At 47.4% G+C, this 27,440-nt stretch overlaps 1 pseudogene; it reads left to right on the forward strand.

Annotated features, from left to right (window-relative positions):
* Nucleotides 1-7,573: 7,573 nt before the first annotated feature.
* On the forward strand, nucleotides 7,574-14,219 carry LOC130680351 (protein Shroom1-like; annotated as a pseudogene).
* Nucleotides 14,220-27,440: the final 13,221 nt, after the last annotated feature.

Below are 27,440 nucleotides of genomic sequence, written 5' to 3' on the forward strand. Positions count from 1 at the left end.
TTTCATTCTCCTACATGTAGCTGTCCAGTTTTGCCAGCACCACCTGTTGAAGAGACTGTCATTTCGCCATTGTATGTCCATGGCTCCTTTATCAAATATTAATTGACCATATATGTCTGGGTTAATGTCTGGATTCTCTAGTCTGTTCCATTGGTCTGTGGCTCTGCTCTTGTGCCAGTACCAAATTGTCTTGATTACTATGGCTTTATAGTAGAGCTTGAAGTTGGGGAGTGAGATCCCCCCTACTTTATTCTTCTTTCTCAGGATTGCTTTGGCTATTTGGGGTCTTTGGTGTTTCCATATGAATTTTTGAATTATTTGTTCCAGTTCATTGAAGAATGTTGTTGGTAGTTCATAGGGGAGTATCAAATCTGTATATTGCTTTGGGCAGGATGGCCATTTTGACGATATTAATTCTTCCTAGCCACAAGCATGGGATGAGTTTTCATCTGTTAGTGTCCCCTTTAATTTCTCTTAAGAGTGACTTGTAGTTTTCAGAGTATAAGTCTTTCACTTCTTTGGTTAAGTTTGTTCCTAGGTATTTTTTTTTTTTTATGCAATTGTGAATGGAGTTGTTTTCCTGATTTCTCTTTCTGTTGGTTCATTGTTAGTGTATAGGAAAGCCACAGATTTCTGTGTGTTGATTTTGTATCCTGCAACTTTGCTGTATTCCGATATCAGTTCTAGTAGTTTTAGGGTGGAGTCTTTAGGGTTTTTTATGTACAGTATCATGTCATCTGCAAATAGTGACAGTTTAACTTTTTCTTTACCAATCTGGATTCCTTGTGTTTCTTTGTTTTGTCTGATTGCCATGGCTAGGACCTCCAGTACTATGTTAAATAACAGTGGGGAGAGTGGGCATCTCTGTCTAGTTCCCGATCTCAGAGGAAATGCTTTTAGCTTCTCACTGTTCAGTATAATGTTGGCTGTGGGTTTATCATAGATGGCCTTTATTATGTTGAGGTACTTGCCCTCTATTCCCATTTTGCTGAGAGTTTTTATCATGAATGGATGTTGAACTTTGTCAAATGGTTTTTCAGCATCTATGGAGATGATCATGTGGTTTTTGTCTTTCTTTTTGTTGATGTGGTGGGTGATGTTGATGGACTTTCGAATGTTGTACCATCCTTGCATCCCTGAGATGAACACCACTTGGCCATGGTGTATGATCCTTTTGATGTATTTTTGAATTCGGCTTGCTAATATTGTGTTGAGTATTTTTGCATCTACGTTCATCAGGGATATTGGTCTGTAGTTTTCTTTTTTGGTGGGGTCTTTGCCTGGTTTTGGTATTAGGGTGATGTTAGCTTCTTAGAATGAGTTTGGGAGTATCCCCTCGTCCTCTATTTTTTTGGAAAACTTTAAGGAGAATGGGTATTATGTCTTCCCTGTATGTCTGATAAAATTCCGAGGTAAATCCATCTGGCCCCGGGGGTTTTGTTTTTGGTAGTTTTTTGATTACCACTTCAACTTCGTTGCTGGTAATTGGTCTGTTTAGATTTTCTGTTTCTTTCTGGGTCAATCTTGGAAGGTTGTATTTTTCTAGGAAGTTGTCCATTTCTCCTAGGTTTCCCAGCTTGTTAGTATATAGGTTTTCATAGTATTCTCTAATAATTCTTTGTATTTCTGTGGGGTCCGTCATGATTTTTCCTTTCTTGTTTCTGATACTGTTGAATTGTGTTGACTCTCTTTTCTTCTTAATAAGTCTGGCTAGAGGCTTATCTATTTTGTTTATTTTCTCGAAGAACCAGCTCTTGGTTTCATTGATTTCTGCTATTGTTTTATTCTTCTCAATTTTATTTATTTCTTCTCTGATCTTTATTATGTCCCTACTTCTGCTGACCTTAGGCCTCATCGGTTCTTCTTTTTCCAATTTCGATAATTGTGACATTAGACCATTCATTTGGGATTGTTCTTCCTTTTTTAAATATGCTTGGATTGCTATATACTTTCCTTTCCTCTTAAGACTGCTTTTGCTGTGTCCCACAGAAGTTGGGGCTTAGTGTTGTTGTTGTCATTTGTTTCCATATATTGCTGGATCTCCATTTTGATTTGGTCATTGATCCATTGATTATTTAGGAGCGTGTTGTTAAGCCTCCATGTGTTTGTGAGACTCTTTGCTTTCTTTGTACAGTTTATTTCTAGTTTTATGCCTTTGTGGTCTGAAAAGTTGGTTGGTAGGATTTCAATCTTTTGGAATTTTCTGAGGCTCTTTTTGTGGCCTAGTATGTGGTCTATTCTGGAGAATGTTCCATGTGCACTTGAAAAGAATGTATATCCTGTTGATTTTGGATGTAGAGTTCTATAGATGTCTATTAGGTTCACCTGCTCTACTGTGTTGTTCAGTGCTTCCATGTCCTTACTTATTTTCTGCCCGGTGAATCTATCCTTTGGGGTGAGTGGTGTGTTGAAGTCTCCTAGAATGAATGCATTGCAGTCTATTTCCTCCTTTAGTTCTGTTAGTATTTGTTTCACATATGCTGGTGCTCCTGTGTTGGGTGCATATATATTTAGAATGGTTATATCCTCTTGTTGGACTGAGCCCTTTATCATTGTGTAATGTCCTTCTTTATCTCTTGTTACTTTCTTTGTTTTGAAGTCTATTTTGTCTGATATTAGTACTGCAACCCCTGCTTTCTTCTCTCTGTTGTTTGGCTGAAATATGTTTTTCCATCCCTTGACTTTTAGTCTGTACATGTCTTTGGGTTTGAGGTGAGTCTCTTGTAAGCAGCATATAGATGGGTCTTGGTTTTTTATCCATTCTATTACTCTGTGTCTTTTGATTGGTGCATTCAGCCCATTAACATTTAGGGTGACTATTGAAAGATATGTACTTATTGCCATTGCGGGCTTTAAATTCGTGGTTACCAAAGGTTCAAGGTTAGCCTCTTTAGTATCTTACTGCCTAACTTAGCTCGCTTATTGAGCTGTTATATACACTGTCTGGAGATTTTTTTCTTCTCTCCCTTCTTATTCCTCCTCCTCGATTCTTCATATGTTGTGTGTTTTGTGCTGTGCTCTTTCTAGGAGTGCTCCCATCTAGAGCAGTCCCTGTAAGATGTTCTGTAGAGGTGGTTTGTGGAAAGCAAATTCCCTCAGCTTTTGTTTGTCTGGCAATCGTTTAATCCCACCATCATATTTAAATGTTAGTCGTGCTGGATACAGTATCCTTGGTTCAAGGCCCTTCTGTTTCATTGTATTAAATATATCATGCCATTCTCTTCTGGCCTGTAGGGTTTCTGTTGAGAAGTCTGATGTTAGCCTGATGGGTTTTCCTTTATAGGTGACCTTTTTCTCTCTAGCTGCCTTTAAAACTCTTTCCTTGTCCTTGATCTTTGCCATTTTAATTATTACATGTCTTGGTGTTGTCCTCCTTGGATCCTTTCTGTTGGGGGTTCTGTGTATTTCCATGGTCTGTTCGATTATTTCCTCCCCCAGTTTGGGGAAGTTTTCAGCAATTATTTCTTCTAAGATACTTTCCATCTCTTTTCCTCTCTCTTCTTCTTCTGGAACCCCTATAATATGGATATTGTTCCTTTTGGATTGGTCACACAGTTCTCTTAATATTGTTTCATTCCTGGAGATCCTTTTGTCTCTCTCTATGTCAGCTTCTATGCGTTCCTGTTCTCTGGTTTCAATTCCATCAATGGCCTCTTGCATCCTCTCCATTCTGCTTATACACCCTTCCAGAGTTTGTTTCATTTCTGTGATCTTCTTTCTGGCATCTGTGATCTCCCTCCGGACTTCATCCCATTTCTCTTGCGTATTTCTCTGCATCTCTGTCAGCATGTTTATGATTCTTATTTTGAATTCTTTTTAAGGAAGACTGGTTAGGTCTGTCTCCTTCTCTGGTGTTGTCTCTGTGATCTTTGTCTGCCTTTAGCTTTGCCTTTTCATGGTTATAGGAATAGTTTGCAGAACTGGGACGAGTGACGGCTGGAAGGACTTCCTTTCTTGTTGGTTTGTGGCCCTCCTCTCCTGGGAGAACAGCGGCCTCTAGTGGCTTGTGCTGCGCAGCTGCGCGCAGACAGGGTTTCTGCTTCCTGCCCGGCTGCTATGGAGTTAATCTCCGCTGTTGCTGTGGGCGTGGCCTGGCTCGGGCGGCTGCTCCAAAGTGGTGGAGTCGCGTTGGAGCAGGAGCTGCTGGGAGGCTATTTATCTCCGTAAGGGGCCTCCCTGCTCCCTGCAGCCCAGGGGTTAGGGTGCCCAGAGATCCCGGATTCCCTACCTCTGGATTAAGTGACCCGCCCTGCCCCTTTAAGACTTCCAAAAAGCACCCGCCAAAACAAAACAACGACCACAAAAAAAAAAAAAAAATTTTTTTAATTAAAAAAAAAAAAAAAATGTGGCCGCTCGTTTTTCTTTATTCTCCGGTGCCAGCCTCAGGCATCTGCTCACCTGTCTTGCTGCCCTGTTTCCCTAATATTGGGTTCCCTATCCCTTTAAGACTTTTAAAAGGCGCTCGCCAGAACAGAACAGCAAAAAAAAAAAAAAATGGTTGCTCGCTTTTCTTATGTCCTCCAGCGCCCAGCCTCCGGTGCCCCCTCACTGTTCTTGCTGCCCTGTTTTCCTAGTATCCAGGGCCCCCTGGGCACGTACTGTGTCTGGGCCCGGATGGCTGGGGCTGGGTGTTCGGCAGTCCTGGGCTCCGTCTCCCTCCCGCTCTGCCTATTCTTCTCCCGCCGGGAGTTGGGGGGATGGGCGCTCGGCTCCCGCCGGGCCGGGGCTTGTATCTTACCCCCTTCGCGAGGCGCTGGGTTCTCTCAGGTGCGGATGTGGTCTGGATATTGTCCTGTGTCCTCTAGTCTTTATTCTAGGAAGGGTTGTCTTTGTTATATTTTCATAGATATATGTGGTTTTGGGAGGAGATTTCCGCTGCTCTACTCACGCCGCCATCTTCCACCCCCTCTCGAATATTTGAATTTATAGCCAGAAGTGGTAAATGCTGTTAGTAAGTCAGCTCTGCATTCATAACTAGCTGTGCATGAAGGAGTGAAAAATTGATGATGCAGAGGAACAGGCAGCTTCTACTGTGTAGGTGTTCTGTTAGGTATTCTGGGGTATTTTGTTCTTTGTTTTCTTTCTTTCAGATTATTTTTTCTGGAAGGAGGACCAGGAGGTGGAGACGGTCGCCATCCCCGCCGCTCTCCGTGCACGGACGGTGCAAGGCACACGCGTCCTCTTGCTGCCTCTGCTCTCATAGGGGCAGCCCCTTCGGGGCGTGGAGCCCCTCCACGTAGCACCACCCTGGGGCTGCCCCGGGTGCAGCCTCAAGTTGCCATCACAGAGTGCGGGTGCTGCCGCCACTGCGGAAGGAGGTGGAGAGACACTGAGGGCAGGACTCGGTCTAGAGCATCCCCACACTCTCCTTGATCTTTTTAATGAGGCCGAAAACACACTAAAGGAGTTGGACTTTGCTGGCAAATCTGGTTCTGCAAAGGGCACCAAGTGAGCATCCTACCTGGGTATCAGCTTATTGGGGCCACCACTGCAAAAGCATCCTTGAGACAAGTTAGTGTCAATAAGAAAACAGATAGATATACACATTTTCATTATCCATTCAAGCTGTTTTTATTTGTTGACCTCAGAATCCTTTGTCGACACAGTGATTCACAAATAAGATTTTTCAAGGCCTTTTCTGAGGAAACATCTTGCTATTTGAACAGTCACCCGTGACTCTAAGTGCAGCAAGCCAACAGGGGCAGGCATGGGCGGCCTGAGTCAGGGTACGCAATGCTCCCAAGCTGGGCTCAGAAGGACAGGAGGAGAGAGCTAGGTCTGGGTAGCTAAGGTGGGTTTCCTACAGGAAGTCACTAGGGGCTGCTACGCAGAGTAGCTTCTCATCTTCCCGAAGTCCAGAGAATGGAAACACTTGGAAAAGAGGTTCCCCAACCTGAGTGTGAGGACAAACCTACGGGGCTGGCCTTAGTTGGCATAAAGATGCCTCCAGGTGGTCGACACCAAAATGTTCTGATCCCAGGTTGGCTGAGAAATGTTACAGGTATGCCTCTCCCTTCTAGGAAACGCTATATCCTCCCACCCCTAACTGCCTACCTGCCCGGAGCAGCAAACTGTACTGGGGCCTCAGGGAAGGGAATTGAGGGTGATCCTGAGCTCCAAATAGTGTCTGGATGGCTCACATGAGCCTGCTTTTTCAGTTCCCACCCCAGCTGCAGTTAACCCTCCTCTGCATCCCCTGAAAAACAGTTCAGGGAAGACAAGCACATAGGCTAGAGGGAGACCCAGGTCCCCAAGACTCAAAGCTTCTCTCACCCCTGACCCAGCCACACCCACCCAACTCCTCTCGCTCCTCTCCCAGAACTGGGAAGGTACTGGTTTCTTGCCAGTCCTCCTCTAAGCTGTGCTTGTCCGATCTTTGAGTTCCTATTAATACACAAGTAATATGGTCAGTGTCCTTGGTGGCAACTGCCTCACTCCTGTTCACCTCCCCAGAAAAGACTAATAGGGAGAGAAGAGTGGACAGAAGCAAAAGAGCCCTCTTCCTTCTCCACCAAAGCCTCCCCTGTCTACTCCCTGCAAGTCCGCCATTCAACAAATATTTCAACATCTGCTACTTGCCAGGCACTAGGGTGCAGAGATGAGTAAGTGCAGTGCATGTCCGCAGGAAGCTCAGGGGTGGGGATAGGAAAAGGGGATCACAAGCAAGCCAACAATCACAATGCAGGGTGGCCACTGCTGTGATGGGGCACTGCAGGGGTCCCTGAAGATGAGATCTCTAAGTCCTGCTCTCTAGGAGGAGCAAAAGTAGCAGGAAGAAGAAGGGGGTGAGCTAGACAAAAGGCAGTCTCTGAAATAGAGGCCATATATTCTGGACCCTGCCAGTGTTTTGAAGGAGGTGGGGGTTACTTTCCCACGGTGGAGTTTGGGCTTTGCTGGAGGCTGCAGGCATCTGGGTAGAGAAGTAAACTGGCTTCAGCAGGGTTTGCTTCTAGGAAGTTGGTTCTGGCTGCAGTAAGCTTGGAGGCAGGCCCAGCTTCCAGGCAGGGCTTTGCCCCTTACCAGCTGTGTGTTCCTGGGCAAATCATTTCCCCCTCTGAACCTCAGTGTCCACATTTGTGAAATGCAGATAGCAGTTGTGAGGATCAAGATAAATATTTATAGAAAGCACCTGGAACATAACAGGCACAGAAGGACAGAGGGAGGCTGTGAAGCTGCCCCCGCCACACGGTCTGGGTCTTCCCCCTCCTCTTTTGGCTCCCCTGTGATCTCAGAACTTCTTGACCATTGTTTATCAGGGAAAGATCACACGGAGAGGCTGAGAAAGCAGCCAGGAAGAAGCCTGGGTGGGACAGGGTTGGGAGGGAAGAAGCATGGGTACACTCTCGGTGCTCCAGGAGGAGCCAGGGTAGAGGTCAGGGCTTATGGCCAGGAGGGTCCTGGGGGTGGGGGTGGGGGTGGGGGAGGGGAAAGCGGGGAGAATTGGCTAGTCACCAATTCCTGTCCCTGAGCTAAGCTCACTGGGTGGTCCTATACCATCGCTGACCTAGAGGGAAATGCCAGCCCTAAGGTTTGTGTGCCTAGGGAGGGGATGTGTAAGCAACCTGGCTGTCCACGTTGGAGGAGCCAGCAGACTGTCCTGACCCTCACCCAGAGCTCCTTAACCCTCATGCTGTGTTCCACCAGGCCCCACGGAGCTGGCCAGCCTCAGCATTCGCCCATGGAGGCCCTGGGTCCTGGGGATGACCGCACCTCCCCAGCCTCGTCCACTCGCAGCTTGGATCTGCGGCGGCTGTCTGCACGCGCCGACTCGGCCTACAGCTCCTTCTCCGCAGCCTCTGGTGGTCCCGAGCCATACACGCTGTCACCTGGGACCGGTGTCCTTGCTTACCTCGACTGGGAGAACGTGCGCGTGGTGTGGAGCGGCCCGGCCCCCGCCGCGCCCACCGCTGTCCTGCACACATCCCTGCAGCCCCGGCCCGCAGCCGCGGTACGCAGTGGGCCGCGACCCCCAGAAGTCTGGGGGACCCCCGGGCCGTCCAACCGGCAGACCACCCCGCTCCTGTACCCGCTGACCGCGGAGGCGAAGACTGCAGCGCGGGCCACCGAGCCACGCAGGCCACCGGCCTCACGGGCCGCCTACCGCCAGCGGCTGCAGGGAGCGCAGCGGCGAGTGCTCCGGGAGACGTCGTTCCAGCGCAAGGAGCTCCGCATGAGCCCGCCAGCCCGCCGGCGGCCCTCCGCACCCGCACGGCCCCCGGCGGCCCACCCGCGCTCCGCATCGCTCAGCCACCCGGGCGGGGAAGTGGAATCGGCGCGCTCTGGGGCTTCCGCGCCACAAACTGGTGGGCGCGGAGACCTCGCCAAGCAGCAGCGGAAGTGGTGTTTCTCTGAGCCAGGGAGGCTGGATCGCGTGGGTCGGGGCGGTGGTGGGTTGGTCGGGGAAGGCGGCGGCAGGGCCTGCTCCAGCTTCTGCCTTCCCAGGCCCCAGGAGCATCAGGAGCCCCAGGAGCATGGAGTACTGGCCGAGTTCGAAGGTTTGTCTGAGCCCCAGACCCTTGGCATAGAAGACCCAAATCCTGGGTCCTTAAAGCTCAGTGTTGCCTACAGGCCTCGCTGTCAGAGTCGAAGCCCTTCAGGTGAAGTCTTGGCTCCCTGGGGAGGACCAGGAGAGGGCATGCCCATTATCCAGGTAGGGAAGATAGAGGGTGCAGCAGGCTTGGGGTGGGGTGCATCTGGGAGACTGAAAACTTGAGCCATATTTCATCCGTTTGCCTTTCCAGGCTGTTCCCCAAGGAGCAGAAACCCCCAGACCATTGTTTAAGACCAGACTTTGCAGGTGAGAGAGAGAGAGAGAGAGAGAGACCACTCTGTGGGCTGAAAACTGGGAGGCGGCTTTCACAGCTCTCACCCAGCAGGAAAGGAGAGGGCTTCCCACCTACTTTCAGTTTGAGCTTCCTTACTGTCTTTTGCAAACTACATCCCCTACTCCCCTCACAACGCCCTATTGTCTCTCTGGTGCAGCACCAAGAGCTTCCTTCCTGGTCACTGTGGTCAGGATGGGGTCCCTGCTTCCAGAGTCCTGAATCAGAAGGAAGCTGCAGTGGCATGTCCTGCAGAGGGCCTCCAGAGAAGTCCTGCGCGTGTGCAGAGGGTCTCAGAGAGCTATATGGAGTCTGCCTGGCCCCCACCTCTTCCTGATAATGAAGTTTTCCTGGAAGAAGCTCCGCTGGTCAGGATGAGGTCACTTCCAGACTCTCATGTGCCCCCAAGGCTCCCAACCAAGTGAGTTCCCTCTTGCTTCCAAGCAGAGTGAGACCTTCCCTTTCCACATGTCTACATAATGCCTGAAGGGCAGGGAACTCTCTCCTAGGTGAAGCCTGGGAACCTAGGTGAAGGGACTGGGTGGGGGCAGGTGGCCCTTGGAAGCCACCACTTGTCTTGGCCAGAGCTTTTTCTAATTCAATGTCTCTTTCACTTCCAGTGTACATGCCTCTGACCAGCAGTATGGAGCTGGCTTGGGCCAACGAGCTGACCATGCTGCAGTCCTCTAAGAGTACTCCCTCAACAGACACCCAGAGATTGTAGCAATAGATGACTGCTGGTAGGGGATAGATGGTTCTGTGGGTGTGTACAGGTCCTGCTATAGCCCCCCAGAAACTGCAAATGGTGACATCCCAACCTTTGACCACACTGGACTGCTAACTACTGACCCCCACACTGCTGCAGAGAATGAGCCTTTCAAATCTTTCCCAGTTGATACCCTGGGACCTCCAGGCAATGATTCGCCAGAGACTCCCTCCCACATTGCCCTAGCTTGGGGCACTGGCCAGCCTGGTTCCAGGTCAACATGGTCCAGTCTGCGCCTCGAGGAACTGGTTCAGGAGCTGGCCAGACTGAATCCCTCTCTGAGTGACACTATTAACTCCTATCCCCACCTGTGGGGCTTCTAGATGGGCTGATTCCTTTAACTGAGGTCAGGGCTGCAATGAGGCCAGATTGTGGGGAGATTGGAGAGGAGGCTGCTGGTCCTTCCGAGGCAGGGTGAGTGAGGGGGTCACCAGGGACTCGGGATTGTCCCTGCAGTCTGGGGCAGGACAACCCAGGGAGCTCTGGCCTTGTCCCCAGCTATCTCTTTAGCTCCACCCAGCTCCTGCCAACCTCTCAGGAGGAGATAAGGCCTGAAAACCTTAGTACCCACCCTGTACCTGACCTGCCATGTGGCCAGGGTCTCCCTGAGCCAAATAACAGCATCCAAGTCAAGAAAGTGAGTGTGGAAGGGCTGCTGGATGCTGGGTGGGGCAAGAGCCCAGAGTCTGTGTAAGTCTGGGCCCTGGCCCCAGCTTTAAGTACCCCCGTTTTCCCTGCAGGTGGAGCTAGCTCACCTCCTCCAAAAGATGCTGCAGGTCCTTCAGGCTGAGCAGGAACAGCTGCAGGGGGCGACCCAGGAGTGGGCCAGGCGTGGGGCTGCTCTGGAGGCTGCAGTGGGCCAGGCCTGTGCACCCCATGAGCTAGAGCGGTTCAGCGGGTTCATGGCTGACCTAGAGCGGGTGCTTGGCCTCCTTCTACTGCTTGGCAGTCGCCTGGACCGCGTGCGCGGTGCCCTGGCTCGGGCTGTTGCAGACTGTGACCCTGATGAACAGGTGACTAGTTCAGGCTAGGGGTTAAAGGGTGGTAATGGGCCTGCCGGCTCTGGCTGGCACCCCCGACCCACTCACAGTGCCCTCTCCATGCAGCTCCAGGCCTCTCTCCTGCAGCGACTGGGGCTCCTGGAGCAGCAGCAGGAAGATGCCAAGGAGCTGAAGAGGCACGTGGCACGGTGCGAGCGTGCCCTGCGGGAGGTGCTGGTGCAGGCCCTGTCAACTGCAGAGCTGCACGCCTACAGTGCCCTGCTGGTGGGCAAGGCCACGGTCCTGGCCCAGCAACGCAGCTTGGACAAGTGGGTCCGACTCCAGGATCAACTTGACACCGTCAGGAGGTCAGGAGCAACGTTAGCCATCCTCCCCCACCCTACAGGCGTTCCTGGCCCCCAGGAACCCACCCTTCTGATAAACCTCCCCCCTCCCCAGCTCCCCTCACCTAGTTGCAGGCCAGGGGGGTGGGGAGCATGGCACCTGCCTCTTACCAACATGACTGGGACAGACGCTGGTTTCCTGGCTCTTTTCCCTCGGGGGAGGGGAAGACCCAGGCCTGGCCTTCCCAGAATGCGTCTTCCAGGTGTTCTCCTGTGGCTCCACCTAGGACTTACGGATTATTTGGTAATTAATTTATGGATTTAAAAACTAGTATTTCCCCTTTTTGTGATGAGAGGCCTGGTCAGGGTTGGTTGGAGGGAATGAAGTCAGAGTTGTATTTCAATTTAACTTGCAAAATGACCTTTTCTTCTCTCTCAGTAATGTGGAAAGATCTGAAGCTATCTTGTTTACAAACTACAGATCCAAACTGTGCCTGACTAGAGCAGAAGAGGGATGGCAGTTGCTAGGAAGACTGGAGAGAATAGGCCTGAAGACAGGAGGAATCGGGGGGATGCTGGGCCCTCAACGCTACTGCCCCCATGCCCCAATTCCTAACTGTTTCAGTGACTGTCACACAACAGAAGCCTAGGCCTGGTTGGCGGAGTCCAGTTCTCCTTTGCTGTTCTTACCCAAGCCCACAGCCCCACAGTGGCAGTAGGGTACTGCTTCCCTTCAAGACTCCAGGGATAGAGAATTTCCCCAAATGGAAAACAGGTTCAGTTACTTTGCTGCCTAATAACCCTGACAAATGTCCAGTACACTCGGATTTTCCAGTACATTCATTCCAAGACCCAGAAAGAACTTTCTTCCTCTTTCAATTATGTTATGAAAACGGAGTTTATCCAACTCTCCTTTGGAAACCCCACTGGGTCCCCCAGGCTTGAGGAGGCAGTTGGGGCTGGGAGCTGAAGCTCAGGCTTAGGGGACTTGGAGGCCTACCATGCAGGGGATGAGAACCCGGAGAGGCAGTTCCACTTGTGTGCTAGAGATGCTGATCTGGGGACGGGCTAGGGTTGGGAGTCAGGAATTAGGGGCTGGAGTGGTATAAACATGACTCATACTCCCCTTTATTTGTGCATCAGCCCTGTGTACACAGCATCAATGTTAAGTTCTCAAATATGCATGTGAAAATCTGCTTTAGTGTTTGTAGCTGCAAGTCTAGGGAGAAGATAATGCTGAAAGAGTAATCTGGGGTCATGACTGGATTACCTTAAATTCCAGTTTGGTCTTTTTCCTATTTGCAGTAGAATGTCACTGAAAGCTTTCTTTCTTATTATTTCTTTTTTAAAAGTAGTTTTAATTATCTTCAGATTGTAAAATAATATTTTCCTAATTCTCAATAGTTTCTAAAATATAAAGACTAGAGAACATGTTAGAGAACCACTTTCAAAATTGTTAGGTTTATTCTGTGTGGGGGTTTTCTGTATACATCCGTAAATATATTCACAGTCCTATATACCATTCTATACACATAGAATTAGACCACACACACATTATTTCATAACCCATGTTTCTTTATTGCCTGCAGTTACCAGTGCTTGTGGTGAACAGAGGGAGGAGGGAGTCTTGGAGGGGTTGATCTCAGGGTCGCTGGAAAAGGTGGTGAGGGTCATCAAGCTAGGGCGGTGGGGACAGATAGGGAGGGGAGCCAAAGGTCACAGTTAATAATTGGCTGAGCTCAAACCCGAACCCCAGGCTGTCTGATTCTGAAGTCTGTGCTCATTTACTGTGCAAAATTAGATCACCAATTGCTTAAAATCAATGTTCTGAAAATTTAATAAATAAAAGGAAAACTTCCTCAAATAAAAATCACCTTAAATCTTTACACTTGTGCATCTGTACATTCTCTACTTTAATAATTTAAGTGATTAGCTTATAGTGTGAGCCAACAGAATAAGGATGCCAATGACATCCAATTCCCCGGACTGCTTAGAAATAGAACTTGCATTATATGTCCTGTTTTCACTGTTAAAGTCATATTCCCTTTGTTGCAATTTTCATTCCAGTAGCTACTTTTCTATTTTATTTTCCTAGCTCTTTCATGACAAATTTTTGGGTCCCTTGGAAAAATTATTGCCATTAACTTATAGATAGCGGAGCCTTAGTCAACTTAGAATTTTGTTACCATCCCCTGTCTTCAAGGGGAGAAGAAGATTCCATTTAAAGATCATTATTGATTTATGTGGTTTGAACTCATTCTGATTATGATCACTAAGAATAGGCAAGGGATTAAATACTGATTCAAAAGGAATTGCTTGAAACTGAAGGAACAAAACAGCAGCACAGACTCCAAGAAGGAACTAGTGGTTACCAAAGGGAAGGCAGTGGGGAGGGAGGGAGAAGGGGATCAAGGGGCATTAAGATTAGCACACAGAATGTAGGTTGGTCACGGGGAAGGCAGTACAGCAGGGAGAAGACAAGTAGTTGATGGACAATGACTGCAGTGGGGTCGGGAGAGGGGACTTGATACTGTGGGTGAATGTTGAAATCACAATGTTGCTCATGTGAAACCTTCGTAAAATTGTATATCAATAATACCTTAACTTGAAAATATGTAAAACTAATAAAATACTGTTCATTTATATTAAAAAAAGGAATTGCTTGTACAAGCAAAGTTTATTGACAGTGCTTAATAGGCTTTAGTCTCTGATCTATACAAAAGAAGCGCCCAAGGTCACAGTTAATAATTGGCTGAGCTCAAACCCGAACCCCAGGCTGTCTGCTTCTAAAGTTTGTGCTCATTTACTCTGCAAAATTAGATCACCAATTGCTTAAAATCAATGTTCTGAATATTTAATAAATAAAAGGAAAAATTCCTCAAATAAAAATCACCTTAAATCTTTACACTTGTACATCTGAACATTCTCTACTTTAATATTTTAAGTGATTAGCTTATAGGGTGAGCAAACAGAATAAGGATGCCAATGACATCCAGTTACCCAGACTGCTTTAAATTTTGGTGCCCTGCTGCCAGTAAGGCCATTGAATCAGTTCTTCCAGTGACCCTGCAGTTTGCCTATAAGCATCAGGAAAATCAAATGTAAAATGTATATTTATAGCAGGGGTTTTATCATGTGTCCTGAATTCTTTTTTGTGTCCAGATTCTATGATGTGTCCCGAATATGGGAAAAAGCAGTAGGAGGGCCATTTATTCCTATCTCAGTATCTTAAATTTGGGAGAGGTCAGGGTAGAAAGAAGGCCTTTTGTGTTTTTTAAAGCCACATTATTAAATAAATATAAAATTAAAAACCCTCTGTAATCTGTGTTATGTTATGTTGTGTTACCTATTGTAACTCACACTGCACTCTGAACCCTATGATCCTTTATGTTTGTAACTGTCCCTGTCATGGTGGTGGTAGCCACGTGCATCTGCCCCTTCCATTAGGCTCAGCGCACCAGTCTGGCTCCTGTGCCCCCTGGTGTCTCCCCAGTGTATCATCATCAGTAAAGAAGAGGAGTGTCTGTGTAGGCAGGAGCTATAGGACATGAGGGGGATGGGCCGACCAGAGTGGCTGTAAAGGGACTTTGCCCAGATACAGATACCAATCTTTTGCAGTTAAGACTGGAACAAATCATGTCTTGTTCTTGCTTACCAGCCCAGGGGAAGGAAAAGGGGCCTCTTCTTTCTCAGGCCTGCAACTTGTTAAGCCCACTCCTCTCCAAGGTCAAAGGGACTTTCTTTATTTCTAAATCATAGTGGCAAATCTCAGATCATTTGCACCTGTTGTAAACTGAATTTTTATATTTGTGATTCATTTTTCAGGCCACTTTATGTGATTCCTCAGACTTGCTTGGTTGCTTGGAAGAGAACCAGTAGGCCTGGTCCACAGAGACATGGAAAGACCTTGCCTTTGGTACCTTTAGTCATTCCTCCTTGGCTGGTTTTATTCTCACAGATGAGTTTTGACTTAAAAGGCTCTTTTTTTCCCCTCAAGAGTGACATTTTGGGGCTCTGTGTTCCTTTCACATAGGTCAGTATCCAAATCAGGAAAGCTGAGTCTGAAAGACCTGCAAAGTGCTATTTAACCATTTCCTTAATTGTAAAGTGGAGTACCTGCTTGGGTCAGGGTGGACAAAATCAGCAACCCAGAGGCCAGACTTCCACTGCATTATGGAATATGCCTTCAGATGGGCTTGGAGAAGACGACAGCACCAAATGTTTGGAAATGTGAAATCCACCAATTCCATCTGGCTTTAAAGATGGCAGGTAAGAATAGCTCAGCTCTTACCTAAACTCTTGTCCTAGTTAGTATACCTTGCTTAACTTACCTTCCACTTACCAACATGGGTACAGGTAGAAAAAATCCTTAGACATCAACTTATACAGCTTTCTATTCAATGGTTCTAAGAGCTCATTAGCAGAGAGCTCAAAATAATACAATCTGAAGTAAGTTATACCAAAAAACTGAAAGGTATGTGTTGATGGACACCTTCCCTTCTAGACAGGACATGTTGGGGGAGTCATGCTGAGGTCCGTGCAGCTGGGGAAGTGGCGGGAGGCCAGAGGAGGGGTGCGCAAGTAGCCAAAGGGCAAGTTCCAAATTCTCAGAAGAGCTGCTTACTGGCAGCTTTAAGACTATTAAATGAAGACAGAACAGTTTTAACAGCCCTCAGCGTAATAATTTGTGACATTGAACAATGAGCAAGAAACAGATGAGCTCTGCCTCTGAGACTGTGTGGTCTGAGGAAGAAATCACAAGTAGAACGGGGTTTGCTGATCTGACTGAGCATCGATGAAATATGAGCATTGTTAAATGCAAACAAGGATGATGTAGGTCTCTTTTCATGACCTATTCCCAAGATGGCTCCAGCTCCCAGGAGCAAGATACTGTGTTTTCATCAGTTGGAATATAACTCTGAATGTTCAAGAGATGCTGATCACGATGAAATGGCAGCAATTTGTCACATAATAGTGATTTTCTTTGCTGTGATTTTTCTTTTCAGAATAGGGTCAGAGGGCACTGTTCTCAATAACTATCCAATAGTTATTCAGTATGTTCAGTGATCATTGCTAAATGCAATTTGTCACATGGCAGTGACTCTCATCACTTGGATTGTCCCTTTCAAAATAGGGGCAGAATTTACTGTCTACATACCTGACTCTCATCTGAGAGTCTGTAAACAACAATAGGTTAATGTGGTTCAAGAGTCCATTAATTTCAGTAGCTAGGAATGAGGCCATGGAGGGGCTGTTTTTCCTGGACTTTTCTGAATGGAAACTTCTGGTTACATTCTCAGATGTTGATCAAATAGAGGACAGCATAGCGTAGTAAGCAATGCAAACATCTATCTAACCCTACAGGACTCCAATTCTAGACAGAATGGCTGGAGCAGGAGCAAGGAACAAAAATACAGATGTGCTCGGGGCATTCGGCAAAGAGGAAAGGCCCTGCTCCTGCATCCAGACTAAAACGCAAACCACGGAGGGTCTCTCTTGGCAGGAAAGGCCGGAGGCTGCAGCGTGGCCCTTCATGCGTGGCCCCGGGTTTCTTCCTCTCTTCTTCCTTCTCCAATCATTCTCTTCTTTAGCAATGATGATAGAATTTCCTGTGCAAAATAATCCTTTCTTTTTTAACTAGAAATTTTTGGCAAAATGTTACAATGATCACTGTCCTCAGAGCTCAACACACTGGGCCTTAGAAGCTTTCCAGGGGAGAGACAATAAGACCACAGTCTGCACAGAGGCTTCTGTGCAGACTGTGACAACGAAGACAGAAACAATCATGTTAATGTTGTTGGTTAGGTTTGGGCTTTTTTGCTGCTGCTTTTTTGTGGTAGTTTTTCACTATTCAGTCTAAATTTTTAAAGAATATTGTGCATGTCTCCTTTAAGAGAAATTGTTTACATCCCAAAATTAACAGGTCCTGTGTTCCACTTGCATTTTCCATGTAGACGGTGTAGTGGGCAGGATGGCGTCCCCCCAAAAAGATATGCCTATATCCCAAAACTATATGAATATGGCTTTATTTGGAAAATGACCTTTGAGATGTAATTAAATTAAGGATCTCGAGATGAGAACATCCTGGATTATTAAATTGGTTGCTAAATTCATTGACAAGTGTCCTTATAAGAGATGGAAAGGATAAGACACAGAAGAGGAGACAGGCATGTGAAGACAGAGACAGACACTGGAACAATGCAGCCCAGCAAGCCAGGGACCTCCTGGCATCTCCAGAAGCTGGAAGAGACAAGGAAGGAAAACATTCTAGAGTCTTCTGGGGAGTGCGGCCTGCTGACACTTGCTTTTGATTTCTGGTCTCCAGAACTGCGAGAGAACACATTTCTGTTGCTTTAAGCCACCCAGTTTGTGGTAATTTGGTATGGTAGCTACAGAAAGCTAATACCAAAGGTTAGAAGGAAATAAGAGTATTTACCCACATCTTGCTATACTGGAAGATTCCATCCTGAAATGACTTTCCTTGGGACCCTAGGACTCAGATGTCCCAGGGCTGTGACGAGATCTGGCCCAGGCATGTCTCAACTAAAACTCATGTTGTGCCTGTGTGTCAGAGAGTCCTGATATGTAGATTAAATTTTTAGAGAAAAATTTCCCAGTGGCTGGTACATTTAGTATCCTGAGGCAGGCTTCTCTTTCTAGTAGGTATTTTATGAGATGAGATGTCAGGCCAACAGACTATTTTTACTCTGGGAGAGGTGTTTCTTGTTAGTTCATCCTGATCTCCTGGTTCCTGTCTCCTTCTTCACCCTGGCAGGCTTTCATATTCCCAGAACCCCACCACCACATTGCCCTGCCCGCATCCCTCCAGAATCATCTACAGTGTGGCATTCCAGGTACTCATCACCCAGAAGAGAGAGCTGACAAACACAATGTAATATCTTCATGCTTATAGTATAAAGTATAATAAGCGACAGTTCCTTTCCTCTATAGAATAATCACCAGGTGAGGAAGATAGACATATAAACAGAGATCTATGGGAGGATGTGCCCAGGGCTAGACAGCGATCTGTTACTGTGCTGGGTGCCCAGGGGAGGGGGCACTTCTTGGGAGAATCTGAAAGCTTTCTGAGAAGACAGGGTATTTGAGCCAAATAATGACCAGGAACTCTTCAGGCTGAGAGAGGAGAGGAAAACATTCTCTGCAGAGGCATCAGAGTAAGCAAAGGCAGACATAGTATGTTTGTGCAACAGCAAGAAGCTCAGAGTGGCAAGAGAACGGGGTGAGGACAGGTGGGGTGCAAGAACCAGGTTGCAGAGGGTGATTGGTGCCAGACTGCTGAGGGCCTCACACATCTTCAATGGCTCAAACTCAACATGTCCAAACTGAACTGCCCATCTTCTTCCAGAACTCTCCTGTCCCTCCCCCAGAGTTCTCCAGCTCAAGAAAAGGACCACTGCCCACCTAGCTGGCAGAGACCTGGGCATCAGCATGATTGTTCCGTACCCTCTTTACTACCTCCTGCATCCATCCAGCTCTCTCTATTGCTGTGCCAGGCCTTTGTCTTTTCCAGCCTGGACTTCTGCGGTGGTCCTCCCGTCTTGCCCCACTCCCTTGCCCCCAGTGGGGCTTGCCTCCATTCCATTCTCTACCTGCAGCCAGACTAATCCATTTGGAACACAGATCTAATCATAGCACTTGGTGTCTGTGTAAAACTCTGTAAACTATTTTAAATGGCTCACAAGACACTCTGTAATATGGCCTCTGATCAAAGCAATACGTGCACCAAGGACCCCACTATAATAGAAGCAGCTGAGCTCTGACCTAGAGCTCCCCATCCCCCAGAGAAAGCTTTCAGCTGGTTCTGGGTTTTGGTACTTGCAGTAGTTACCTCCATATCCACGTACTATGCATACATCAAAGTTCCTCAATTTATCAGTCTTGAACATCCTAATATAGTAAATGGCTTAGTTGACTTCTATTACCTTGTGTCTCTCTTCTCCATCACCAAACTCTTCCTAGTTCCTCCTCAGGTCACTTCTCAAACCTCAAAAAATATACTTGAACCTTAATTTTTTTGCTTCATCGATCTTGCACAGATCTACTGCTAACTTGCACTTTGTAGGATGGGAGCGTGAGAGCTCCCAGTCTGCCATCCACCTTCCAAGCACCATCTATTCCTTCCCTTACACACTATGCAGTTTGATGACATTTATATTTCATTTAACCAGAATGAATATTCTATAAACTTTTTCCAAGTTGATTCTAAAAGGCAAAACAATTTGACTTTATAATAACCATGAGAAAGTATTCACTGCAACTCAACTCTGCACTGTGTTTCCATTTGCTTCATATTTGGTTCTGCCTTTCTTGTATACTTTTTGTTTGGGAGCATAATTGCCATCTTTTTTTTTTTTGCAGTCGGTGAGTTTTCCAAGCCATCAGTCATACTATCTATTCCGATGAACCCCTCCCTCTGGCCCCTCACCTCTCCGCAGGGTCTCTGGCGGCTCTGGCCTCCCAGGCCAGCTGCACAGCTCTCTGCTTTCATACGGGGACTTCCTTGAACTGCTTTCCTGAGTCGGGTACGCTGTTTCTGAATGTCTCATCTTGCTCTTTCTCCTGGAAAGTGCTGAGCCATGCTCTTAAATAACTTCCTAAAAAACAATACTTAGAGGCTAATTTATAGTTTTGTATGGAAAACCTCAAAAACATATAAAGGAGAGAAAACAATATAATGAACCCTCATATACCCATCAACCAGCTCTAATAATTACTAACTCATGGCCAAACTCTTTTCACTTATACTCCCAAGCTACTTCTCTCCACTCCCAGATTCTTTTGAAGCAAATTCCAGATGTTATATTACCAATAAATATTCAAGTATGTATCTATCTCAGAAAGGTAAAGGCTCTTTTTTATGGTAGAATTATTTCTTTATTCATTTTTAACTATTACAGTGCTTTTTCCCCCCATCCTGAGTATACACCCTCACTTTTCTGTACAGTTGCACAGCTGTCACTCTTACAATATTTTTATCAGCTGCAAGAGACTGTTTTGATTGTATATTCTGTCTAGCAGTTCCTCTGATACTGAGTATGTTGGTTGTTTCTGATGTGCTACCATTTGTTTAGTCAACACTAACAGTCCCTACAGCTCTGTAGGCCCTGCCCTAGACATTGGGGTTGTAGTGTGAATAAGAGAAACAGTCCTTTCTGCAAGGAGGTTATATCCTGTTGTGGCTGTTTCATTCTTTCTTCTTCTTTTTTATTATCAACTATATATCACGCTGGTTCATCAGTACTCCTCCCCCACCCTCTCCCCCTGTCCACTCCCCTTCCCCTTGGTAACCACTAGTCCCTTCTCAGTGTTTATGAGTCCACTGCTGTTTTGTTCCTTCTGTTTTGACTTGTTTTTATACTCCACAAAGAAGTGAAATCATATGGTATTTGTCTTTCTCCACCTGGCTTATTTCACTGAGCATGATACCCTCTAGCTCCATCCATGTTGTTGCAAATGGCAGGATTTCTTTTCTTTTTATGGCTGAATAATATTCCATTGTGTATATGTACATCTTCTTTATCCATTCATCTATTGGTGGGCACTTAGGTTGCTTCCATATCTTGGCTACTGCAAACAGTGCAGTGATAAACATAGGAATGCAAGGTAAGGGCTCTTTAAAAAAAACATAATCACCATACTGTTAACACACCTAAAAATAGCTATCATTTCTTAGTATCATCAAATGGCCAGTTAGTTTTCAAATTTCCCTGAAATATATAAAGGTATGGTCTTCTTTGTCTTTCCTTCCTTCATTTAACGGAGCTTTTAGGATCTTTCTTTTACGCTTATAGTTCTAAGATCTTACTATGACGTGTCTAGGTGTGAGTCTTTTAAAATTAACCCTCTGCAATGTAGGTGGATGGGGAGAAATATTCAACATGCAGGTGGCCATTAGCCTCTGGCTCTTAGCTCCCCTCTGATGCCTGCTCTCCACAGCGTCCAGGGCCTGGGACGGGCGTTGGGATAGGGGGGAACAGCCCTCTCTGTGAGGGTTCTGGGCTCCACCCACTCTGCTTCATCCCTGCAGGCTCATCCTTCCACTTTCTGCCCTCTAAAAATTTGCTGAAGTCCTTCATCTGCGGATATCTCGTCCTTTCCTTTTCTGTGCTGTATCAGAAAGGAAGACACTTCAAATTTTTCCTTACAATTACTGTAATGGGATCTTGAAAAAAGAGGCGATAGGCATGAGCTGCGAGCCTCAGGCTGTCCTTCAGTGCTCTTCCCCTGGCCTTTAGCTCGTCCCAGTGCCTGGAATAGGTCTCTCTTTCTCGAAATCCTGCTCCTTTGTCTTGAAATATTCCTCCTTCCCTATATCTGCCCCACACAAACTTTTGTCCGGTGACCTCCTGCTCATCTTCCAGTCCACGCCCCTTCCTGGATGGGGGCTCCTCTGGTCCCCCACTCAGTCAGGTCCCCCTGCCGGTGCACTGCTCACATTCTAAACTTTCCTCATCACCACGTCTCCATCTACTGTTACTACTTGTGCCTGTCTTCAGACTGAGCCCCTTGAGGGTAGGCTCTCATCTGCCTTGTTCGGGGATATACTCGGGCTTCAGAGAAGTTCTGTGTGGCAGCCAAGAGGCAGTGTGTGGCCACCGTGGTTTCTAGGAAGCCATCTGGTGGCAATGTGGGTGATGAGCGGGAGAGAACCGTGCTTGGGAGATGGATTAGGGAGCTCCTGCCAGGGTCCACGGGAGACAAGAAAGCCCTGATCAGGGCGGGGGCAGGAGGGATGGTGGGGAGAGGCTGGCTGAGGAGATGTTTCTGAGGCCACAGTCAGGATTTGGTAGCCCTGCACATGGAGATGAGGGAACATGAGTATTCAAAGATGATTCTGGTTTCTGTCTTGTGAGAAGAAGAAAAGTGTCCCCGACTGCTGATGTAGGGAGGGGTAACATGAAGGGAAGGCACAGGTGAACTCTGGACAGGTTTTTGAGTTAAGGGGTGATTGTGGGTCACCTGGCAAGTACCTGCAAAGGAGGATCTGAAGCTCAGGAGAGACATTCGGGCTGGAGTCCCATGTGGGTGTCATGAACTTGTAAATCGTAGATGACATGAGGGTGTGGGTGAACCCACCTAGAGAGAAGGTACAGAGGAGCAAGAAGGAGCACGGAACACCCTGGGGGAATCTCAGTCCTGCCGTGGCAGGTGAAGGAAAATCCCATGGAGGGGAAGGGGAAGGGGAAGGAATGGACAGAGAGGCAGAAGGGGAGCAGGAAAACCAAGGAAGGAAAGAATTTCAAGAGATAAGGACGTAGGGAAACGGCTAACTTGTGGCCTGACAACACCCTTAGAACATGAATGAAGAACTGTATGTGCTGCTAAGGAGCAAGGGGCATGCATGATATGTGCTAAATGAACCCAGCAACTTCATTCATTCCACTAACATTTATTGAGGACCTACCAAGTATCCAGGCACTGGGGATTCACTAGTGAGCAAAACATCCCCAAAATCTGGTCTTGTGGAGCTCATCATAAGCTAGGGAGGATAGATGACAAATAAGAAAATTGAAATACACAGTATGTTAGGAGGTGGCAAGTGTTAAGGAGAAAAAATAAAGTAGGGAAGAGGTGTAGGAAATGTAGGGAGCATGGCGACTTTATAGGGGGACAGAGAAGGCCTCTTTGGGAAGGTGACTTGAGAAAAGACTTGTGAGGAAGTGAGCTGTGTGGCTATCTGGGGGAGGAGGCAGGCAAAGGAATGGGCCAGGAGAGCTTCAGGGACAGCCAAGAGTCCAGTGTGGCTGGAGGGGAGAGAGCAAGAGAAGAGGTCAGACAGCCCGTTGCAGGCCCTGATAAGGACGGAGGCTTTTCCTCTGGTGGAGGGAGGAGCCATTGCAGGTTTATGAACATGGTAGTGACAGGATCCAACTTCAAAGAATCATTCACTGAGCAGGATAATCGGCATTGAAAGTTCATGGTTTGAAGCTCCAATGTAATGATCAAGTGCAGAGGGAGAAAATTCAAAAGTTAGAGATACACTTAAACAGGATAAATTTTTCTGCGGACCAGAAACCCAGAGACTCAAGCCACAGGCCTGATGGCTCCACAGTGGATGCAGTGAGATATCCAGGAGTTGGGTTCTTGTGAATTGCCAAGAGCTAAATACACTCCTCTCAAGGCAGGGCATTAGGGCCTGGAACACAGGGGGAAAATGGGAGCTGATGAAGCTTGTAGAATGAAAGGTACTGTTTTTCATGTTTGTTTAAAACAAAAATCCAGACTCTAATTGTGTATGATTCTACTTTTGTTTATGCTGGATGAATGTCTGAAAAGACATGTGTCAGCCCAGGGAGTAGGGTGGAGGCTGGGCAGGGTCTTCCACTCTTTCCCTTTTCTATACTTCTGATACATTTGGCTCTTTTTCTCAATGAATATATACTGAGAACATTACAGAGAAAGTAACTAGGCGAGTAGGATCAGCATTGGAAAGACGCCCCTAGATTTGGCCATTAAGAGATCATTGGTGGCCTCAAAAAGAACAGTTTCCTTGGGGTTGTGGAGACAAAAAGACAAGATACATGAATGAGTTGAAAAGTAGACTGCTCCTTCAGGAGGCTGGACGGGAAAGGGAGGGAGAGAGAGAAGAAGGGGCCTGAGGGGCAAGGGGCTGTGAAAGATGCAGCTTCTTTTAGATGGAGGACTTGAGGGTGTTGGCTTGGTACAGCCAGAGAAGGAGGGGAGGGAGAGACTTACGGTGTCGGACAGCAAGGAATAGCGGACACCGAGAGGCAGGTGCCCTCGGGAGGAGCTGGGGCACGACTTTCCTGGAGCCCAGGGGAAGCGGTCCAGGCAGCTGGGCGCTGGGGCTGCAGTTCGGGGTAAGGGCTTTGAAGCTGGCCCAGGCCTGCAGCTCCCATTACAGGAGCCGGGGGCCCCCATCTTGCCTGTGTGTGTTTCTCTGCCTCCCCACTCTTCTGTGAGAGCCAGAGCCACTACTGATTTATCCTCAGGGCTCCAGCATACAGGAGGCCTTTAGTCAATGTTTGTTGACCAACTGAATGAATTTTTCTCTGTGAGAAAACGGTCAGGGCATCAGCTGAATGTGCAGTGGGGGTGAGGGCAGTGGGCCAGGGTGGGGCCTAGGAATAAGTGCAGGACTTCTGGGGCCCTCTGGGAGGTGGCCTGGAATCTTTGGGCAGGAGTCTACCCACACAGAGCTCCTGGCCCTTTCTGTTCTTCCTTCCGCAACTCCAGGCAGTGCAGAAACATGTGGAGAAAGCAGACGGGCTTGTTGTAATGTGGGCTGACCCGCTGTCATTCTCTCAGCGGAGGCCTGGAGGCGTTAGCACAGCTCCTGGGTAAGCCTCAGACCGAATGTCATCCCCAGGGAAGCCTCCTCCTCTCTCCTCCCTTCTCACACCCTCCTCTGGGTCCCTGGCAGGGGGCACCGAGAGTCCCACTAGGAAGCCTGTGCTGGGCGTGCAGCGTCTGCCAGGACAGAGCCCACACCGGGAGGACAAGAGCCAGGTCAGGCCATCAGGTATACACCTGCAGGCCTTCGTTAGGACTGGTGAGCCATGGAGGGCAGGAACATGGCATTGTGGGGTTTTGGAGGCCAATAGCAAACCCAGGTACACATCACATTGGGCAGGCTAGGTGAGTTAGACAGATAAAAGGCGGGGGTTGGCAGTGAGAGACAGGGGACAGTTTGCTAGCGCAGGGTAGCTCGGATTTGGGCTTACGAATGCTTGGGATTGTGCTTTTTTGACTCCCGACACATTTTGCTTTCCTAAGGGAAGATTCTTAAAGGGGCAGCTGAGTCTAGTGTGTGTCATTATGTCCAATGCCTTAATGTCTACCCTCCTGGTGAGCTCTAATAGGAAGCAGCCACGCTGGTCATCCTCATGACCAGACCATGCATTGAATGCTCGCGATGACTTAGTTGTGTGAGTGGCTGAGTGGCCTCAGTGTTTAGCCAGCCCAACAACTTCTATAATCATAATTGTGCACCAGCAGAATCTTGAGAAGTGAGCCAGTTCTTCCTTTCCCCTCCAAGAGGGACTTCACAGATGAGAACAGATTCTAAAGGTGCCATATCCACAAGTTATCAAAACAAATGGACTCTTTTCTCTCAAATGAACTTAGGATACTTGATCTGGACTGAAGAACAGACTAAGTGAATCTTGTGACTTCGGCCACCTACCCAACAGCCATTCTCCCTTTCTTCCTAACAGGACTCCAGTTTTGTTTGGAGAGCAATGTGCCCAGCCCTAGGGGACAAATCATCATTACTGCCTGTCATGTGGGAAATTATCTCAATTTGATGTAGCTTCTAAGTACTCTGTTGGGCAAGCTGTCCAGAGGTCATGAACAGAAGGACTCAGACCAATTTGAGATAATCCAATCACCCAGCTTAAGAGTAAAATTTAAAGCTTGCAGGAAGAAATAAGGGGAAAGTGAACCCATTTAGAGTGAAGTGCACACAGGCTGGGGGAACCCTGTGTCCCCGAGCCCCGAGCCCCACAGTGTTCACGTTCTCCCTGTCTCCGTCTGTCTCTCTGTCCTCTCTGTCAGCTATCAGCCTTCCCTGCTGGCAGTGGGGCTGTGAGAACAGGGTGGAGATTAAACACAGGGGGTCAGAAAACAGATGGTGCCTGGAGCCAACAAATGCTCCATCAAAGAAACACAGGGCACGTACCCCTGGCTACAACTATAGCATATGGATGCCTCTACGGGCAGCTAGGGAAGGGCACACGAGGGGTCAGGATGGGACCAGAATGTGGGTCACCAAGGGAGTGGATTTGGGGATGACAGCCATCAATGGGGAATTAGCATGCTCTTTACCTTAATAAGTTGGCTTTTCCATCCCTTTCTATCTACAAGTAACATTCTTATGCTCTTGCATCCTTTTTGATCTATATTCACCATTTCTTTCCATCAATCTATGTCTAGCACATCTTGTAAGTTAACAACTTACTACCTATATTTAACATATATTTTGAATTTTTCCTTTTTTTTTTTCTTGCCTTCTCCAGAAGACTTAAAGATCCTCAATAGTGAGCCGACACACGTTGTGTTCTAAGACAACATTTGGCAATCGTGAGACTTCTGTGTGGTCACGTGATGCATTTCTGATCCGTGAGAGCCCAGCAGGAGTTTTTAGGAGGCATCTGGAAAAGATTTTCTTCCCTAAGAAAAGGCAGAAGCAATGCAAGCGCAGAGTCCTTTGTCCCCTCCTCCCTTCCTCCATCCTCAGCACTGGAACAGTGGCTGGCACATAGTAGACACTCAACAAATAGTTGGTTGAATGAATGGGTGAATGAATGGTATTGGGGCTCAGCCTTAACATCTATGCTGTGTCTTCTGATCAAGCTTCATTTCTAAGTCCAGAGTTGGGAAGGTGAAAGCAGGATGGTGAAAATAAATCATGTGATGATCATTTAATTATATTATTATTAAAAGCAGCTAACCTTTATTGAAAGTTTACTTGGTGTTAGGAATGGTTCTAAGCATTTCACGTTTAATCCTCGCAATAACCATATGAGGAGGAAATGAGTACTATCCTCATTTTGTACCTGAAGACATTGAGGCACAGAATGTAAGGGAATTTACCTGAGGTCATCAGCTGGCAAGCGGTGGTCCTGGAATCTGAATGTGGACGACCTGAGTTCAGAGTGCACACATGTAGATACAGCACCGCCTGTGTTAGTTTCCTATTGCCACCGCAGCAAATTATAACAAACTGTGGGCTTTAAGCGAAGCACATTTGCTGACTTAACAGTTCTCAAGGTCGGCATCCCAACAAATTAAGTCCAACAACTTAATACGGCCAAAACTAAGGTATTGGCTGTGCTGCCGTCCTCCTGCAGGCTGTAGAACAGATTTCCAGGCCTTCCCAGGCCGAGAGGCTGGCTGCAGTCCCTGCCCTGTGGTCCCTTCACTCTGATCTCTGCTTCCGTTGTCACATTGCCTTCTTCAACACTCCTGACTCCCTCTTATAATGACTCTTGTGATTACAATGGGCCCATCTGGATAATCTGAGATAATTTCTCCATCTCAAGATCCTTAATCACATTTTCAAAATCCCTTTTGCCATGTAAGGTAACATACTCGCAGGTTCTGAGGATTAGGACCTGGACATCTTTGTGGGCCTTGATCCTGCCTGTGCGGGTCCAGTACTCTGCGCCACACCCGGTCCTGGACCAAAGGTCCCGAGCCCCGCAGCAGGCCCGCCCCGCGCCGAGGATCTCAGGCCTGTCCGTGCAGACTTCTGCCCGCTTTCATAAAAGTTTCTGTCTTATTTACCTGCTCTCAAGTACCCCTGCTGCCAACCCCTAAGCAGGGGAGGAGTACTTAGTAAACCAGTATAGTAAGAACCAAACAGGTGAGGTAGGAGGCCTTGGCCTCTTGCCCCTCAGTTCATCTAGGTTGGGTTCTATATGTTAATCAGGTCCTTAGTTCTATTTCCCTTCCTCAGTCAGCTGGCTCTATCCTCATATGTGTGTTTTCTTTGCTGCTACGTTACTTTTATTTCTACTCCTAATTCAAGTCAGAGTAATTTCTC

Source organism: Manis pentadactyla, chromosome 13, assembly GCF_030020395.1.
Source record: "Manis pentadactyla isolate mManPen7 chromosome 13, mManPen7.hap1, whole genome shotgun sequence".
Lineage (NCBI taxonomy): Eukaryota > Metazoa > Chordata > Mammalia > Pholidota > Manidae > Manis > Manis pentadactyla.